The following is a 20,873-nucleotide window of genomic DNA, read 5'->3' on the forward strand; positions in this document are numbered from 1 at the left end:
AACAAATCAGCTCCTGAACGCCGCAAACTTGGAAGTAAGTGTTCCGGCTTGCAAATGTTTTTTGGAAGCCGAACGTCCGACGCAGCTTCCGCGGCTTACGATTGAGTGCAGGAAACTCCTGCAGCCAATCAGAAGCTGCGCCTTGGTTCCTGGACGTTTTGGAAGTTGAACGGACTTCTGGAACGGATTCTGTTCGACTTCTGAGGTACGACTGTATTTCACAATCTCTTTGAGATGTCCTTTCAAAAAATGTGTTTTTTCTCAGTTAAAGAACTGGAGCAAAGTATACACCGACTTATAATATTACTTTGCCCACTAAGTGGATTTGTGGGTTTAGATGGAACGAAGCCATGGAACATGGCCCCATGCCCACTTAGCATTGATCCATGCCAGGGTCTTCTTGGTGGTGGCTCCTCATTTGTTGAATGCCCTACTTGGTGGAGTGTGTATGTCTCCCTCATTATTGACTTCAGGTGATATTTCAAAATATTCTTATTTACCCAGGCATTTGATGGTTGGAAGATATTCCCCATGGCAACCTTGAAATCAGCAAGTGTGATTGCTTTTAAATGTTTTTAGATGGTTTTCAATTTGTTGCAATATAAATGTGTTTTTTTTTCATTTTAAATTATGTTGTTTTAATATTTTGATGTTTACCTTCCTGGAATCTTTTGAAATGAAGGGCATAATAGAAATTTAATATTAAATAAATAAAACATTATAGGGTGTGCATACCATATTCACTGAAATCTTTGTACAACCTCAATAACAGATTAAGTGGTCTATTTGCAGCTTCTGCCAAAGATCCCCATCCATAATTCTTCTCTCTGCCTGCCTCCTCTGGCTTGTGGCAAGTTTCACAGAATCATGCACATGATCTGTCCCATTAATTGTAGTTCAGTTATTTTTTTTGCAAGTAAGTATGCTATACTTTCTATCCTTTCTAGCCTAGGAAAATAAAGTCATGCACAATCATTATTACAGAAGGTTCATGAGATTTTGAGGAACCTGCAGTCTTAAATTAGATGTTGATTGGCATAACCCACAAATACATTATGCAGACTAATGCATGGATGGGCAATCTGGAAACCTACTGCCAGGTCAGCCACAGTTGGCCTTTTATAGATTTGGGAGCAAGTATTGCCTTTTTTTAAAAAAAATCTGCAGGGTCTGGTTTATCTCGCAGGCTAAACTAAGTCTATCTTGTCTTGGTCAATGCTTTGATACTGTAACCAAACAAGCCTTTTCATTTGCCAGCTTTAGTTGTGTTTGCTCCTGAAACAAGTAAAATAAAATAAAATGTTAGCTTCCTCTATTTCAATAAATGACACAGAGGTTAGCTGTCGGAATGTGATGGGCCTGTGCAAGGTTCCTGCTGAAGCCAGTACTTTATGGGAAGGCTGACTCTGTGCAGTTTGGCGTTATTACATAGATTTTAGTTTCCTCCTTTTTATTCTTAGACAAATTTCATAAATTGCCTGTGTATACATTTTCATTATAGTCTGACGTTGTGTGCAGCATTGGAGGGTGAGGAGGAGAGAACAGGAGATGGAGGTACAAGGCAGGTGGGTAGGCAGGTGGATATGTGTATGTGGGCAGACAGAGGGATGGGCAGGATGGTCCAAGCTGACAAGCAGAATTTACACCTTTATGGCCTGATCAAAGGAGTCTGCATGGCTAGTTGTGCCATAATCTGAACAGGGATGCACTTTCAGATTTTCACTTAAATGCACATCTGAGTAAAAAAACAACAATCACAGTGAAGAGGTCCATCCATATCTGGATCAATTTCAGAAGTATATCCGATTTACATGTGCAATTTCTGTTCCAGCAAGTGGCTTCTGCACTCAGATCTCGTTACTGGGATCAGGACAAGTGTGAGGCTGCACAATTTAATGCCAAGTGATAATGCATAACACATAACTCCACTCTTTCAGTTACATGCAATAAACCAGTGAAAACCCAGTCTGAATTCTTAACCATATTGAATGGATTTTTAATCTAGACAATAAGAATGCCTGCAATATGAAATTTATATCAATGATTTTAGTGTAAACACATTTCTAGATACCTTACTCATTTAGATCCTTGATCGTTTCTATATAAACTGTTTTTTTGATGATGAGGGTGTTATTTATGGTGTATAATTATTCCATTTTATTTGCAAGTGTTTTCTGGCTGTGCCATTTCCAGTATGTTATTGGGCTGGAGAAAATGCTCTAGAAATTCCTTATGGAGACGCTCACAAAAACGTTTCCTTGGTTTATCAGTAGAGTCACTCCTTATGGAAGGTGTACTGGGATTGCAGATTTATTTTCCATTTATAGTTAAGCCATGTTTAAGACGCCGGTTATCTGAAGAGAAGCCCATTCATATTTGGAGAATGTTCCAAGGTTACAACTTCCTTTCTCTTCTACACTTGCTTTCCAGGAGTGAGAAATTCTGTCGCCTATTGTGTGACACAACTGAATGAAAGGCTCCAGGTCACATAGATTCAGTGGTGGACCATTCATTTGCAGCCACATAGTGTTTTGCTAATTCTGAAGAGAATAAACAGCCCCATCTGAGGAAAGAGTTCAATCATGTTCACGCTCAGAAGTCCTGCTTCCTGGCCCATTTTGTAGGCAGTTCTTCTATCAAACCACAAATTGGCATCCTGCTCTTTGTTCACTTTTTCTTTCTCTCTCCATGCTCTCACATTCAATTTGTCCTCTTTTATTTGCTCACGAGCCGTGGAGTCATTGTGGTCTCGGCCAGGAACTGTGCCTAAAATAATAAACTACTATGTTCATTGGAATGAAAGCGCCAAGTTAGCTTTGCTTTTCACTTTTAAACTGCAGGATCTTTTCCTCTGCTGGCTGCATTTTTTTAAAAAAAACACACAACACCTAGCAGAATTTAAAATCTTTATGTATTACTTATCTTTGTACCCATCTATGGTCAAAATGAGCAATATAGCTATATGCATGTGGGATAAAATAATTTCCACTTGGTATGTTGTAAAACACTTCACAAACAGTATGTCAATGAAATGTCACAAGGGCAACATTTTCCACACATAAGACCCACATTTTCCATACATAAAATCCACGATGGGGAAAACAATGCACAAAATTATTCTGAAATTATTAGTAAAAGTCTTCCATGCTGCAGATGATGTAGTATTCAGAAAGTTCATACCAAATGTACAATAGCATATACAGTCATTTGCTTTCAAGTTGCTTTTCCCCCTTCAGAGTCAGAAGGCTAATGCTTTTTTCTGTGTGTTGCATGGACATTTAATCTTGGTCTACTATATACATACAAGATTGAATGGGATGGCATGTTGCATATTTGTGGTGGTTATCAAGCAGGGATGATCATGATGAAACTGGCAGGTGTCCTAGTTAAACCTGTATAAGATAAGACCTACAGTTGGCCGAAGGGAAATGTTGAACAGTTATACACACAGAATGTAATAATTTCTTCCATACCTTTTCACAGAACTGGAGTATCCTGCTACATTTCTTTCTTTTTAAATCATTTTTATTAATTTTCAAAAAAAACAACAGCCAATTATCCATCAAATCATAATCCAATTAAAAACAATAAACTAAAATAAAAAAACCAAATTACAATCCAAATTATGAATTATTAAATTTTCCGGGCTTCCCATAGTCTGGACCTCTTGAAGTATATCTCCAATATCTTCGTTCCTGCCTTCTTTGTTGTTCTCATATTTCCACATTCCAATCGTAATGCTTTAAAATTTTCCGCCCCTGGCTATGTGATTCTCAATGATGTCAGAAATCATATATCCTTTCATCCATTGAATACAGCTTTATTTGTATATATGTATTTCTTCAACTGTCTATTTGCCATAGCAGCTTTTCCTGACTTCATTCCAATCTTCCAATCCGGGCTGTTGTCCATCATAAAGTTTAATGACACAGCAACTCCCATGCTGGTAAATTAATCCAATCCAGGCTGTTGTCCAAGCCTGTCGTTTGAAGATTGTTAAGCATACTTTTTGCAATAATGCAATGTAAATGAATTGTATTCCACAGATATAAGTCATTTGGCGATCGATTGGCTTTTGGAGACCACACAATCCTAGAAGGGGGGCTGCTAGACATCCATTTAGCCTCTCTCTCGCTCAAAATGAATAAATTCTGCAAACAGATGCACTGTATATTATCCCAAATTATTGTTTCAAGTCACTACAAAGTCAGCCAGCAATCATCTCCCACTTCCTTCAAAAAAGGGAGGAACTCTCATTTTTTCTGTGCTGCGTCATATTAACCAGCACCATCTTTTTTCTTTCTTTATCAAGTCTTTCAAGTCTAAGTAAAGCTGTGCAATGTATAATTAAGCTGTACTTAATTATAAATAGAAGTCCTAAAAAATTAGGTTTCTTAATGAGGCTTGGCGTAGAAAAACAATTGTAGGTATTGAGAAGAAAAGAAGAACATACCAGTCACCACCGTAATCCAAACACCATGATGAGAATCTCTTTGAAGTCCAAGCTTGAACACCAGGGACTGTGCAGTTCTGCAGGTTTTTTCTCAGTCTTCTTCGGTCCAGGCTATGTCTGTTTATTGTCCAAATCTAATTATTTTATCAAACAGATATTTCCGGCTATGAGAGTGGCTTCGGAGAGTGCCAGCCATGTCGTGCTCTGGGACCCAGTGTCCTGCTGCTTGCACTTGATGCAAGCTGACAATCTTGGACAATCTGCAGGTCTACGAGACAGTCCTCCCCCCACCCTGGGGAGTCTGCCAGGGCTAATTACCCCCATATCAATCCTGAATTGCCAGCACGGCTGAAGTCCGATCGTATGGGAGTCAGCCATTTCTCACCGCCAGAAACAGGAAGCCTATCTTGCTAAATTTCAACAGGATGGGTGCAGCAGCTTTTCTGCAAATTATAGGATTAGAATAATTTTCTATAAACTATTGGTCAAAAAATACCCATTTTGCCTATTGAAACATGCCATATCACAGAAAACACAGGGACTTTTAACTAGGTACATTTAAAATTGGGGGTGCAGAATATGAAGGGGTTAAATTTCTAGGTGCAATAATTCCATCTGATTACAAGCTTGGCCTGTCAGTCACAATGGAGATGTCCCTCTGCATCCTCTCCTCACTCTGACCATGACGTTTCTTCTCCCTTCCCCCATCTTTCCACCTTGACATTATGGAAGGCTTAGAGATATTACCTTTCACTTTCAGCACATGGATATAGCTGTGTTGATACATTCCAGCAATAACTGTTGGGAATCACAGGAGCAGATGTTGCTGTATTCTGTTTCTGTTTGTTATTTATTCTTCTTTGGACTTCTCTCATCGAGAGGAGACATGTTTTCTTTAGCTCTGCTTAATTCTTAGCAATAAAAGTAGCTTAGTGCACACATCTCTGCCTCAATCCATCTGTGCTTTACTCTGCAAGATTTATAGACATGTGCCTGGTGTCAAAAGCAAGGCACGGGTCATGAAGGAGTCGGGGAGAAGCCTGGAAACTTTCCTGCCTTGTGCCTGGGGGATCGTTCTTCCCCCACACTGAGATCCCGACAATAGGTAGACATAACAAGTTCCTAGATCATGTATAAGGATATCATGAAGTTGGTTTTCTAAACAAGGTTTTAACCTGCAATTAGCATTATTCAATGTAGGATTAGTACCGCTCATTTGTGCTGCGTTGTGTTCCATATCCCATGCATTATGCTTTGTTGAGCTGCATTGTTTCTGCAAGGTTTGCCTCTTACCTGCCAGAGAATGCTGCCATTAATATTCTGAATAAATACCATATTTTGTTTTATTTCATAGACACAGGGAAAGCTGCTGAAATATAATTAGCTGCTGTGTTTTAATCAGCTTTAGTTGTTCTGAAATAATTTCCATGCATTATCAGCATTATACAATCTGTTGTAACATCAAAAAAGCATGCATAATTGAGCCACCTGGTTTATTCTTTTACAGTGCAACCCTACAAATGCCTACTGAGAAGTAAACCTGACTGAGTTCAGTGGGACTTGTTGTTGTTTAGTCGTTTAGTCGTGTCCAACCATCTCATCCTCTGTCGTCCCCTTCTCCTAGTGCCCTCAATCTTTCCCAACATCAGGGTCTTTTCCAGGGAGTCTTCTCTTCTCATGAGGTGGCCAAAGTATTGGAGCCTCAGCTTCAGGATCTGTCCTTCCAGTGAGCACTTTCAGGCACGTCCAACAGGTCGATCGTGATCTACCGGTAGATCACTAACTTTGACTCCCCTAAAAAAGCTCAACAACTTTGACCTGAACCCCTAAAAATGGGCTTTCCTCCCTAAAAAAAAGCTCAACAGCCTGAACCCCCCCCCCCAAATGGGTAGATCACTGCCTGTTTTTAACTCTGTGAGTAGATCGCAGTCTCTTGGGAGTTGGCCACCCCTGTTCTAGATAATAGCTGTTACCCCAAATGGAATATATGGCTCTTTTTCTGTTGGTGAGACAGATGCTGTGGACTTAAGTAGTGGATGCATCTAGGAATGGATCTACTAACAAATGGTGGTTGCCATTTTGATAAAATTGTATAGGAGAAGCTTCTGCAGATTCCAGCTGGTGGAGGAGGAGGAGGATAGAACAGAAAGGGTGGGAAGTCACTTTCCTTCCTTTGCACCTCCTAGGAAACTCAACAAACCTGCTGCACCTGTGTGAGTGTGGCTGAAAAGGACACAGCTGTAGGCAGCCTGAGGAAGTACCAGCTACCTTGGGCCTGTCCATAAAAAGCAAGTCTAGAGGGAGAGACTAGGCTGTTTCCATGAACTCCACTTGTTGTGAGACTTTTGTGGATGAGCTGAAGGTTTGTTTAGATTCTGAGTGAGAAGCCTGAGGTTGAGAGGGAAGAGTGTGTTTGAGGGAAAGGAAGTGAAAATCATTTATATATGTGAGTAACTTTTTATTCATGTAACATTTTTATATGTAACTGTATTTTTATAGTATTTGTCTGTTGTTGCCTCAGTTTTTTGTACATCACTTAGAACAGGCATGTCAAACCTGCGGCCCTCCAGATGTTTTGGCCTACAACTCCCATGATCCCTAGCTAGCAGGACCAGTGGTTGGGGAAGATGGGAATTGTAGTCCAAAACATCTGGAGGGCCGCAGGTTTGACATGCCTGACTTAGAAGTATTTAAAATATATTAAGTGGTATATAAATTAAAAAATCAATGTGCCACTAGGAAAATATGAACTCTTAATCTGGCATTTCTTCTGCTCATAATGGCTGGTGCATGGCCTGGCTTGTAATGCAGAAATAAAAAAAATGCCACTCTTGCTTTATAACGAACCCTAGTCATTTCTTTTCCTGCATTTTAATGTATTGACTGAAACTATATTGGATCACACTTACGGAATTCTCTGCCAGGAAAATCTTGAGTCTTTATGACTTTTGAAAATGAAATAGTTTCTAACCAGAATCTTTTATAAATTATATAGGGCAGTGCATGTTTCAACATTTATGGCTGTGAGTCTTCTCTTATTATTTATTAATGCTTCAAATCTGGAGTGCTATATGATTGGAAACTACTTTGAACCCCTTGCGATTGAATGAAATATAAACAGGGTGGAAATTAGTTTACATTGAAAACTGTAATGGAAGCAGGAGCATTGTTTTGTGTATATTTTGGGTGGTATTCGGTGCTAATGTTTCTCAGTGTTGACCCGTTGAAGTTAATGGACAAGGCTAACTTAGGTCCATTAATTTCAAAGGGTCTCATTGAATGTGACCCTAAGTATGCAGTAGATTCTACTGGGGCCTTGTCTAATACATTGTCTTCATGAAACGACTTTTAGGAGATAACTTCATTTTTCAATAAAGTAGTCTCAAATATTAAGGATTTGAAATCTGTAGTTGCTCTTTGTGCTTCATAAACAGGACAGGATGGTACAAACTGTGTCTGCTTCTCTGTTTAAACTTTGAAAATCTAGGAGACTACACAATCTTCGCTATTAAGGAAGTGACTTTGTATGTGATACAGCTGCATGACTCTTTACATCAAAGTCTCACCTCTAGCTGAAGAACAGATCAAACTTCTCCACCTCTTCTGAGTTTCATTTGAGCTGAAAATCCAAACTCTCAGATCCATTTTAGTGCACTAGGACATTGTTCCTATATGATACATAGAGAACACTAGTGTGTGTGGAGGGGGGGGGGGGAGGAATACCTTTAAAAATTTCTCCCATACTTTATCACCAAGATTTCACACAGTTGCCTAATGGCTTAGAGTCAAATGTGATAGTCTTCTAGAAGAATTAGTAGTTAATAAGGTGGCCGCCCCTTTCCCTTCAGAAAAAGTTAAGCTTTTTTGGTTAAGCCATACTTTTTGTGGTGAGCATATTAGGAAAATCTTTTAAGCCTCAGTTTCCCTTGTAAAAAAAAAGGCATTAATGGAAGCAATGGTGATCTGGCTCACATTGGTACTGAACAATCTAAATTCAGTGTAGGCCTTTCGTCTGCTGCAGAAGAGCTATTCTTACATTCTTATTTTACAGTCTCATATTTACAGGCGGCTGCCACCAGTCAACGTGGCAGATGGAGTTCCATGTCCTCTAGGTAACGGTGCAAAAGTGCCACTGGCACATGCAAGACTGTATCATTGTCATATATCGCAATATGCATTGAAAGTCTTATATGACTATAACTCTGAAAAGCCACGGGGCATTGTTTCCGAGGCTCCAACCACTGCAGTTCTTTTGACAATGCATGGCATACAGTGAAACTGAATGGCTGGATTGTGCCTGAGGCCTGGTTTGACATTACATTTTATTTTTTTAAATCTGGATTTTGATTTATTTTTTTTAATGGGGTCCTACTAGCAACTGCACAGTCATTTCTTTGGAGCACACCTGCAACATCAGGGTTGCTGATGGTTATAGTGTCTTGGATTTAGTCCTTAGCCAAAGACAATTCTTTTATTCATTGATTAAAAATAATAAAGCCTGATTTTCATTTCATAGTTCCAAGATGTTTTTATTATTAATTACAAAAACAGGCCAAAATGCAATGTACAGTAATGAAAATGGCAGCATCAGCAGTAATAATAACAATAATAATAATAATAATAAATGATAATAATAATAATGTCACTGGCATGATTATTTGGAAGGGGCCTAAGTTATTGCATATGCTCAGCAAAGCCTTTGACTTTCGGCATTTTTTTTCATACCTCAGGTAAACAAATGGACAGCATTTGGCATTACCAGTGCTGGGTTTACATATAAGCTAAAAAAAGCTATAGCTTAGGGCCCCAGTCTCTTGGGGGCCCCAAAAGAATTTAAAGGAAAAGAAAACCTGGATGTGCATTTCCAAAATATAAGATAAAAAACAAATAAAATAAAACCTACATACAGTGTTTTGTGTTGTGTAGGCTCCTATGATGTAAGTAATGGGCCCCGCCTGCTCCCTAAAATATCACTGGTTTGCTCATTTCTATATATATAGGGTGCCTACATTCTGCATCCCCTTCATGGATCAATGCCTTGTCGTGGCGAAGGGGCTTGAATAACTCAGAGAAGCTATGAGCTATGCCATGCAGGGCCACCCAAGATGGACAGGTCATAGTGGAGAGTTTTGACTAAACGTGATCCACCTGGAGAAGGAACTGGCAAGCCACTCCAGTATCCCTGCCAAGAAAACTCCATGGACAAAGACAACAGGCATATAAAAGTTATGACGCTGGAAGATGAGCCCCTCAGGTCGGAAGGCGTCCAACATGCTACTGAGGAAGAGCGGAGGACAAGTACAAGTAGATTCAGAGCTGATGAAGCGGCTGGGCCAAAGCCGAAAGGACGCTCAGTTGCGGATATGCCTGGAAGCGAAAGGAAAGTCCGATGCTGTAAAGAAAAATATTGCATAGGAACCTGGAATGTAAGAACCATGAGTGGAGGTAAGCTGGATGTGGTCAAAAATGAGATGACAAGAATAAATATCGACATCCTGGGCATCAGTGAACTAAAATGGAAGGGAATGGGCGAATTCAGTTCGGGTGACTATCATATCTACTACTGTGGGCAAGAATCCCGTAGTAGAAATGGAGTGGCCCTCATAGTCAACAAAAGAGTGGCAAAAGCTGTAATGGGATGCAATCTCAAAAATGACAGAATGATCTCGATACGAATCCAAGGCAGACCTTTTAACATCACAGTAATCCAAGTTTATGCACCAACTACCGGTGCTGAAGAAAGTGAAATTGACCAATTCTATGAAGACCTACAACACCTTCTAGAAATGACACCAAAGAAGGATGTTCTTCTCATTACAGGGGATTGGAATGCTAAAGTAGGGAATCAAGAGATAAAAGGAACAACTGGAAAGTTTGGCCTTGGAGTTCAAAATGAAGCAGGGCAAAGGCTAATAGAGTTCTGTCAAGAGAACAAGCTGGTCATCACAAACACTCTCTTCCAACAACACAAGAGAAGACTCTACACATGGATATCACCAAATGGGCAGCATCGAAATCAGATTGATTATATTCTCTGCAGCCAAAGATGGAGAAGCTCTATACAGTCAGCAAAAACAAGACCTGGAGCTGACTGTAACTCAGATCATCAGCTTCTTATAGCAAAATTCCAGCTTAAACTGAAGAAAGTAGGAAAAACCACTGGGCCAGTAAGATACAATCTGGATCAAATCCCTTATGAATACACAGTGGAAGTGAGGAACAGGTTTAAGGATTTAGATTTGGTGGACAGAGTGCCTGAAGAACTATGGATGGAGGCTCGTAACATTATACAGGAGGCAGCAACGAAAACCATCCCAAGGAAAAGGAAATGCAAGAAAGCAAAATGGCTATCCAACGAGGCCTTACAAATAGCGGAGGAGAGGAGGCAAGCAAAATGCAAGGGAGATAGGGAAAGATACAGGAAACTGAATGCAGATTTCCAAAAAACAGCAAGGAGAGACAAGAGGGTCTTCTTAAATGAGCAATGCAAAGAAATAGAGGAAAACAATAGAATGGGGAAAACCAGAGATCTGTTCAAGAAAATTGGAGATATGAAAGGAGCATTTCGTACAAAGATTACCATAATCAAGGACAAAAGTGGTAAGGACCTAACAGAAGCAGAAGACATCAAGAAGAGGTGGCAAGAATACACAGAGGAATTATACCAGAAAGATATGGAGGTCTCGTACACCCCAGGTAGTGTGGTTGCTGACCTTGAGCCAGACATCTTGGAGAGTGAAGTCAAATGGGCCTTAGAAAGCACTGCTAATAACAAGGCCAGTGGAAGTGATGATATTCCAGCTGAACTATTTAAAATCTTAAAAGATGATGCTGTTAAGGTGCTACACCCAATATGCCAGCAAGTTTGGAAAACTCAGCAATGGCCAGAGGATTGGAGAAGATCAGTCTACATCCCAATTCCAAAGAAGGGCAGTGCCAAAGAATGCTCCAACTACCGCACAATTGCGCTCATTTCACACGCTAGCAAGGTTATGCTTAAAATTCTACAAGGCAGGCTTAGGCAGTATGTGGATCGAGAACTCCCAGGAGTGCAAGCTGGATTTCGAAAGGGCAGAGGAACCAGAGACCAAATAGCAAACATGCGCTGGATTATGGAGAAAGCTAGAGAGTTCCAGAAAAACGTCTACTTCTGCTTCATTGACTATGCAAAAGCCTTTGACTGTGTCGACCACAGCAAACTATGGCAAGTTCTTAAAGAAATGGGAGTGCCTGATCACCTCATCTGTCTCCTGAGAAATCTCTATGTGGGACAAGAAGCTACAGTTAGAACTGGATATGGAACAACTGATTGGTTCAAAATTGGGAAAGGAGTACGACAAGGTTGTATATTGTCTCCCTGCTTATTTAACTTATATGCAGAATTCATCATGCGAAAGGCTGGACTAGATGAATCCCAAGCCGGAATTAAGATTGCCGGAAGAAATATCAACAACCTCAGATATGCAGATGACACAACCTTGATGGCAGAAAGTGAGGAGGAATTAAAGAACCTTTTAATGAGGGTGAAAGAGGAGAGCGCAAAATATGGTCTGAAGCTCAACATCAAAAAAACCAAGATCATGGCCACTGGTCCCATCACCTCCTGGCAAATAGAAGGGGAAGAAATGGAGGCAGTGAGAGATTTTACTTTCTTGGGCTCCTTGATCACTGCAGATGGTGACAGCAGTCACGAAATTAAAAGACGCCTGCTTCTTGGGAGAAAAGCAATGACAAACCTAGACAGCATCTTAAAAAGCAGAGACATCACTTTGCCGACAAAGGTCCGTATAGTTAAAGCTATGGTTTTCCCAGTAGTGATATATGGAAGTGAGAGCTGGACCATAAAGAAGGCTGATCGCCGAAGAATTGATGCTTTTGAATTATGGTGCTGGAGGAGACTCTTGAGAGTCCCATGGACTGCTAGAAGATCAAACCTATCCATTCTTAAGGAAATCAGCCCTGAGTGCTCCCTGGAAGGACAGATCGTGAAGCTGAGGCTCCAATACTTTGGCCACCTCATGAGAAGAGAAGAATCCTTGGAAAAGACCTTGATGCTGGGAAAGATGGAGGGCACAAGGAGAAGGGGACGACAGAGGACAAGATGGTTGGACAGTGTTCTCAAAGCTACGAACATGAGTTTGACCAAACTGCGGGAGGCAGTGCAAGACAGGAGTGCCTGGCGTGCTATGGTCCATGGGGTCACGAAGAGTCGGACACGACTAAACGACTAAACAACAACATTCTGCATGGCTTGGTTGCATGGCAACATGTGCAAATGGCTTTAGATACCCATTAGGTCCATAAATTATCATATAGTATATGTTCAATACAAAAAACAGCAGCAATTTGTTGTTGACAAAGGATAGCTGGACATATAAAGAGCCTCATTACCTTCAGTAGCTTAGAGCCTCATCAAGCCTAAATCCGGCCCTGGGCATTACAAATGTGTTTTGAAACCCAGTCAGAAAAACAATGTGCATTTGTAATTAATAAAGTAATATAGCTGAATTGTATGAGATATTAGGGCAGGGGTAGTACTTCTGGCCGGGCATCGGGTGGTGGGATCATTCTTTCAATGTATGGGCCCTCTTCATATGATATGTGAGGAAAGCTTTTGATAAATGCAGCTTAGGTCATTTCAAATAACAGTGGTAACTCGGTTTACAAACACAATTGGTTCCGGAAGTCTGTACTTAACCTGAAGCGTACTTAACCTGAAGCGAACTTTCCCATTGAAAGTAATGGAAAGTGGATTAATCCGTTCCAGACGGGTCCGCAGAGTACTCAACCTGAAGCGTACTTAACCCGAGGTATGAGTGTAATTGGTTCCGGGAGTCCATACTTAACCTGAAGCATACCTAACCTGAAGCGAACTTTCCCATTGAAAGTAATGGAAAGTGGATTAATCCGTTCCAGACAGGTCCGCGGAGTACTTAAACTGAAAGTACTCAAACCGAGGCATACTTAAACCGAGGTATGACTGTAGGAATGTGAAGAGATTAAATTATTCAGGAAAGGCTAGCAACAGGCACAACAATTTAACTGAAAGGAACTGAAAGTAGAGGCTATAATTCTCCAGTCCATGCTAAGCAATCTGCATGACCAGTGTTCCATATTCCCTTATATGCTGCATGGATAGGTATATGGTGTTTCATTCATAGAACTGCATTTATGGAAGGTTTGCCCTCCCCTTTTCTTTCTAAAGGAAGAAGATGTTGTTTATAGAAAATGCTATTAATAGAAATAGGATGATAGCCAGCTAAGTCATACTTGAAGCAGATCCATTAAAATCAATGGAGTTAGAATTTTATTGATTTCAGCAGCCATTCTCTGATTAATGTTATATGTCACCCATAGATTATTAGACACAATTAATAGGCTTCAGCCAGCTCAAACAAAAGGTGATGGGCAGTCTGTCAGTCTTCTCAGAGTATTGAGAAAATGGGCATGGGCCACAGCGATTAATAAATAAGATCTGAATTATTCACATTCTGTGGCAAGCTCTGAGAGCAAGTTAACGCAAAATGTTCTGTATCTATAATGCCTGTGAATTCCTCCCCTGCATATTTTATTGATATTTGTGTTCTGTTTGGTTTTGGAATTGACTTTCTTTATGTAGCTTTACTGGGAGATTGGCTGCTTTAACTGGTTTCCTTTAGTATTAATTGCAACCTTAATACTGTGGTCTTTCAATAAATAAATTCCCTCATTAAAAACAGGGTAGCTGTGGTATTGTTGTGTCTTTGTCATGGAAGCTAACCCTCTTATTGGAAGTGATTCCTGGCCATTCTAAGTGCTTAATTGATCAACTTGATTGATTTCACCATGACTTGAAGGCCACAGAAAAAGAAAGAAGAGGGCAGGGTGAGGAAAAGGATGAATGGCTTTATGACAGACTTCTAGAAGCTGGAGAGAAATGGGAAAATCAAGAGATCTTTGAAGTAGCTAGATCCATTCAATTTTGCCAATATAGTCAGGTGTAAGTGGAGACAGAGAAAATAAAATTAATAGCTAAGTGGATCCATGAGCAGAAACCTCTGTAAAAGTAGTGATGCAGTGGAATAAAATTTCAGATTGCACAGGAAAGATATAACAAAGCTTAATTGAGAACCGGGAAGATTTCCCAGCCAAGTTCAAAGTGTTAGCATTAATCTTTAAAGCTGCAAATGTCTTCTAGCCAGGTTACTTGAAGGAGCATTTTCTCTTGTGCATATCTACATAATAGCCCTTTGCATGTTTAGACCATTAAACCCCCCCTTAAATAAATTCGCACAAGACTCAAATTTTTTGTTTGGTTTTTGGCAGAATTTAGGCCACAACTTTATTGATTACAGCAAGTGAGTGGTTGCATAGGCTCTGGTTCGACTAGCTCCCTGCACCGTTGCAGCTAGCGCTGACCCAGGCCACCAGCATAGGTCAGCCTAGGGTGAACACCCGGATAGGCGGAAGACGGGAGCAGGCTATGTCTGCACCCAGATGTCCTCCTGGACTCAGGCACAGGGACAACCCCTCGCAGGGTTGACCAAAGCATTGAGTCCCTGGATTCCTTTAACAGAATACCCCTTCACATAGGGATGGCTATAGCATTCCTCCATCCCTATCACCTGAACCAGAACCTATCCGCAACCTTACAAGTTGTGACGATTTGCTCCGTGGCAGGCGAAACCCAAATGGCACCAGCCAGTCAGCAAAGTGGGGAAAATTCCTGCCATACCCCTGTCCCAATGACAGATGACACATGATGGCATAGCAAGGTCAAACATGCAAGCCCTAAATATAGGCAGATGTGGGTGAGTGTTCCGATGCACTGACCAAGAGAGAAAGTGCATTGGCATATATAGGTCCCTTGATCCATTTGGCTAGCGTCCCATTGGTCAGAATAAACCCAGCAACAAGGGACCTACCAATTGGGTGTTGTGGCTATCCAATCATACCCACAACACAAGGGTTTGGTTGCCAGGTCTCACCTCTTTGAGGGAGGACACGATTTCTCCATGCATAATGAGCTGAGACAGGCACTTTCTAGGGGGAGGACATGCTTGAAAGTGGTATTCAAATTAATGATGGCACTAGTGATGTTTGATACTGTGCTTATTCATTCGTTTATTTTTATTACATTTCTTAATTGCTTTCTCCAAAAAAGAAACAAAATCGCAAAGTGACTTAACAATATAAAACACAACCAGTCAAAATCAGTTACCGGTAATTTTTTTTGAGAGGGAGGCTTTTTTAGTTTTCCTCTGCCCCAGCAACACTCATGTCCAGACTGAACTATGTTAGGGGTGTTTTAGAACTTGGAGTGTTTGTGCTGGGTTATAAAACCTATATTAGAAGGATTTCATGTGGTTTCTGTTGGCTTTTATGTGTTTGTTTGTAGTGATTTCATTGCTTAGTTTAGTTTTTGGTTTTGGTTTCCTTTTTAAAAAACAACAACACTGTCCAGTTGAAGACCATTGTTGGCAGGTGGTTAGTGTGCATGCACACGAAAGCTCATACCTATGACAAACTTAGTTGGTTTCTTAAGATGCTACTGGAAGGAATTTTTTTATTTTTTTGTTTTGACTACGTCAGACCAACATGGCTACCTACCTGTAACAAGTGCTTTTATCTTGTATTATGTTCTGAACCGCCTTGAGACCTACGGATGAAGCGCAGTACATTAAGCAAACAAATCTCTTCTAGTACGACTTAGCAGAAGCAGCTCACCAAGTGGAGCAAAGTAAATATGCTAGTTTACTAGCTGGATCTGTCACTCTTGCTTACCAATATGGGGAGGGGGCAGTGGAAGGGGGTAGTGTGGATGTCAGTGAAATACAAACACTCCAGGAGAGCCAATCCTGAACTCCTGCCAGAGCTGTATTATCTCCATGTTCTCTCATCCTTTAGCCCTCCAAATAATTTATACTTCATTATGAGGCTGGCTTCTAAGTGTGTGTGTGTGAGAGAGAGAGAGAGAGAGACAGAGAGATGATTGTAAGAAACCCTCAACATTCCAATAGATTATTTTTAATGGTGCCCTCCCTGTAGAACACCCTTCTATCAGATGTCAAGAAGATAAAGAACTACACAACTTTTTAAAATACATCTGAAGGCAGCCCTGTATCGGGAAGTTCTTAATGTCTGAAGTTTTACTATGTTTTTATACGTACTGGAACCGCCCAGAGTGGCTTAGGAAATGGGTTTTGTACAACAAAATTGTTGTTCTTGTTAATGGAAAGGCTAGTACAGGCATAGGCAAGCTCGACCCTCCAGATGTTTTGGGACTACAACTCCCATCATCCCTGACCACTGGTCCTGTTCGCTAGGGATGATGGGAGTTGTAGTCCCAAAACATCTAGAGGGTTGAGTTTGCCTATGCCTGGGCTAGTAATTAAACTATATTTCACAAATGTCAAGGGGTAATTTTCATTTTATCCGTTTTGCAATTTCATTGTAGCCTATCAAATCCCATATGCAAGCAAGGGCATGAAAAAGCTGGAATTAATGAGCCATTTTGCAGTGATAGGTCCATTCAGAGTTTCATATCTGGATTTCCAAAAATATATCCTAAAATTACTGTTTTTCTCTCAAAGTTTTCCATACATTAACAAAGAGTTGCTTATTGCACCCATATTATAATCAAATAAGGCACTTTTTCATCTTCCTGTTTTCTTTCCTCCTTACCTTCCTCTGTATCAAGTTCTCATGCAGCATATAAGAATAAAACCAGCAAAAGGAATTCATAGAAACACCATTAGAAACATCAATAAATACTGGTGTTTTTAGCTTGTGGGTCTCCTGTCTCTTCCTCAGTGTATTGATTTGACTCTGAATTACTGTGGTGAGAAGGATTTGCTGGTGAGTTTTTTCAATAGGGTTTGCTGGTTTGTTGTGTTAAACAGGAACCAATTCAGCTCCCCGGAAAAAAACTAAAATACTAACAGTACTAAGCATACAGTTGTACGAGGAAAGAGGTGTGTTCGTTATCTGTCAACATTTCACATAAATATGTACAATTAAAAAGTTTTTCCAATTTAATTGATGTCTAACAGTTTAATGTTTCTAATCAACATGCAGCAGCGTTTTGTCATATCAGAGTCTGCAGTATAATATTTCATATCTCCTATGCCAAGATAAAAAAAGTAAAAATTCATCGATTTTTTTAAAAAAAATCTCTTGACAGTCATCTTTCTAAATAATCCTTAAATTAAATACAGACAAAGCTATTGCTGTAGGCATGCTTAACTAACTTCTTAATAGCCTGGTACAGTTTGCAAGGTAACACTTTGGCATCACCAGCCATTAGAGATGTAATGATTTTCCAACAGTTAATGAGGGTTCCCAAATAAATGTTTCCATCTGCCGTCTCAGCATTGTAGGTGATATTTTTCCATGGCAGAATAATCTTTATGTCTAATTCCACAAGTAAGGAGTCTGATCATAGTTTAATTTCTCTGCAAACATTGCTTGGCAATCAATAAAGCATTGTCAAAGAACTTTGATTGAATAGGAGCTTGAGATAACATTCTCCATAATATGCAATTGAGGAGGGGAAGATATTTAATTTTGTGATTCAAAAGAAAGCCTGCAACTTGAGCACAGGAAAAGAAATTCTAATAAATCAATACAATTATATTATGTAAATAAGATTGCATCATTAATATGCTGGGGAACATGCAATTCTCATGAAGAATGGCTATACTACACGCTGTAATTAACTTATTATTTCTGAAGTTATTGGCAATATGGCATAATATTTGGTAGGATGCAAGTGAGAGTCTATGGCCAGGGCCCTCCAGAATTGTTGGACTCCCAACTCCCATCAGCCCTTGCCAGAATGGCTAGTGGTTAGAATTGGTGGAAGTTGTTGTCCAGCCCCCCCCCCCCGATTCCTACCCTTCCTCTGTGAATATTTTGTGTCGATTTACAAACTGCAGGATTAGTAGATAAACGCTAACTTTTAGGGACATCACCTTCATGTCTACAATAAGAACAATGCATCCATTCCTGTCAGATATTTGATAATAGTGTTCTTTACATAACTTTATAGGAATGTAGGATATATGAGTGATAAGTGCTCCTATACTGGTGATTTGCTTGTGCTCACAGTGGCTTGTATAGCATCCATACTGCTGCCCTGTTGTTGTTCCTACTGGTTAGTGCCTAAATCACAGCCTGGAACAATATTGTTCTTGTACAGTATGTTTATTGTCCTCTGAATTTTGCATTTCACCCTTTCTATTGGAATAGAGAAACTGCTTTCTTTCTGTTTTACCTGTCTATGCATGGCAATGAAATGGTTTGTTTAGGAATCAGAATGACTCAAACAGTGCACATGTAACCTTTTTGTACATTTTTTATCTTTTTTTGAAGTGGAAGACATTTTTAATGTGGGGGAAAAACTTAGCAACTTTGAACAATGCTCCTGCAGGTACATAACTGATATTAGCTGTGACAATACAATAAATGAATAAAGTAACTCACTGATTACAATACTTAGTATATCATGCTTGTGAGAGAACTAGAATTAAACACTACAAGAAGAAGCTACAAGTATAAGAGATGTGGTGGCACAGAAATAAATGGAAGCCATGATGCTATAATACTTTTTTTAATGTACACTTTCTAAGTAAGATTTACATAATCATTGTCTCCTAAATTTTACCAGTCTCCACTTGCTTAGATGATTGGAAGCTTCCAGTTAGTATATTTTCTGTGGTGACTCACACAAGTGTTTTCTGGTGATTAGTCCAAGCAACATACTGACCCCTCCAAAATTATATGAAATCCCATGTCATGTGAGCAGACTTCCATTTTCTCCCTTGCAGCCCTAGCAAATACATTGTGGGGTACACAATGAGCTGCAGGGAGGAGGACAGGAAGGGAAAGTCCTTTGGCCGAGAAAACGTCTGTCCTGCTTGCATTGAAAATCATCCTTAGTAAGAAATTCTAGTTCCAGGTTTGATTTTTTTTTTTACCAGGTATGGTTTACCTTTCTTTCAGAAAGGAAGAGGCCCTCTGTAAAGGCAAAAACTTGCATGTCAGCCAATATCAATCTAACGATAGATATTTCTTGGTCAGTGTGGTTCCCTTTACTGAAGGACAAGAACAGTTAGAGGTCTGCCTAAGTTGACATGAATATTGATTTCCCTCTCTCTTCAGAAATCACCACCCAGTAAACCCACTTTGATTAATGGGTCAGCAGCTAGTTTATCCAGATGTTCAAATGTTCATCATAACGTGTCGCCCACATAAAAAGTGCAGATATCTAGAAAATTCATTCAGGTTCGCCAGTGCCCTGCAGTTTTATTAGGATGCAACAATGATGCAGAAGGATTTTGTAAGGATATTTTCTGGATTTATTGTTTACTTCATTTTGTAGAGCTTCACAATATAAAATCCAAGCACCTAAAGTTCATACTTGCTGTCTCTTTGCATACAAAGCAATGTGCAACATCTGAAACACACGGAAATGTTGAGAGGAATCCCCGCCTCCCAAAAAAACATTCTAATTAAATATTGCTATTTAAACATAAAGTGATGCTTCTTTTTACATAGAAGGCAAATTTGGGCAGAAAGAGCACTATTTGTCACAAATAAACATGTATGTGTCAGTGCAGCGAGCAGGAGGCTATATTAAGCAGTGAAATTGCAGACCTGAACTCTCCTCTATGCCAGACAAAAGTCTTTCACATGTTGAAAACTAAGAAGAGCTGAAGGGATAAATCAGGCAAGAGCAACTATGTAGGCAAAAAGTTTTGCATGCTTTGCCCAGACCTACACATGTCTGTTCACATTTCTAGGCTAAGTGTATTTGCTTGCAGGTTGTAATTGGAGCCTGCAGACCACACACACACGTTCTGTGACAGTCTGCAAGGCACAAAAGATTACTAAAGGAGCTGTTAACAGCACAAGCTGTCCTAGTGCACATGAGAAAACAGCCACAGATTTGTAGAACTGTAGAATTGGAAGAGACCGCAAGGGGTCATGCAATCCAACCTGCTATAATGCAGGAATCTCAACTTAATTGTACATGGCAGATGGCTATCCAGCCTCTGCTTAAGAACCTCCAAGGAAGGAGAGTCCACCACTTCCCATGGGAGTCTTTTCCACTGTCAAAAAGCCCTTACTATAGAAAGTTCTTTCTGATGGTTAGTCTCAATTTCCTTTATGGTAACTTGAATCCATTGGTTCAGGTCCTAGGTTCTAGAGAAGGAGAAAACAAGTTTGCTCCATCTTCCAAGTGACAGCCCTTTAGATATTTAAAGATTGCTATCATATCTCCCCCTCAGTCTCTTCTTTACCAGACTTGACATACCCAACTCCTTCAATTGTTGAACATAAGTATTGGATTTCCAAACCCTTGATTATCTTGGTCACCTTCCTCTGCACATGTTCCAGCTTGTCAATATCAAGATTAAGATTGTGGTGCCCAGCACTG

The 20,873-nt window shown here is 40.0% G+C and overlaps 1 protein-coding gene across 6 annotated transcripts in view; it reads left to right on the plus strand.

Moving 5' to 3' along the window:
* DAB1 (DAB adaptor protein 1) overlaps nucleotides 1-20,873 on the plus strand; it is a 178,449-nt gene that overhangs the window by 117,365 nt on the left and 40,211 nt on the right. The gene's annotated exons all lie outside the window — the stretch shown is intronic.

The sequence above is a fragment of the Zootoca vivipara genome, chromosome 7 (genome assembly GCF_963506605.1).
Source record: "Zootoca vivipara chromosome 7, rZooViv1.1, whole genome shotgun sequence".
Classification (NCBI taxonomy): domain Eukaryota; kingdom Metazoa; phylum Chordata; class Lepidosauria; order Squamata; family Lacertidae; genus Zootoca; species Zootoca vivipara.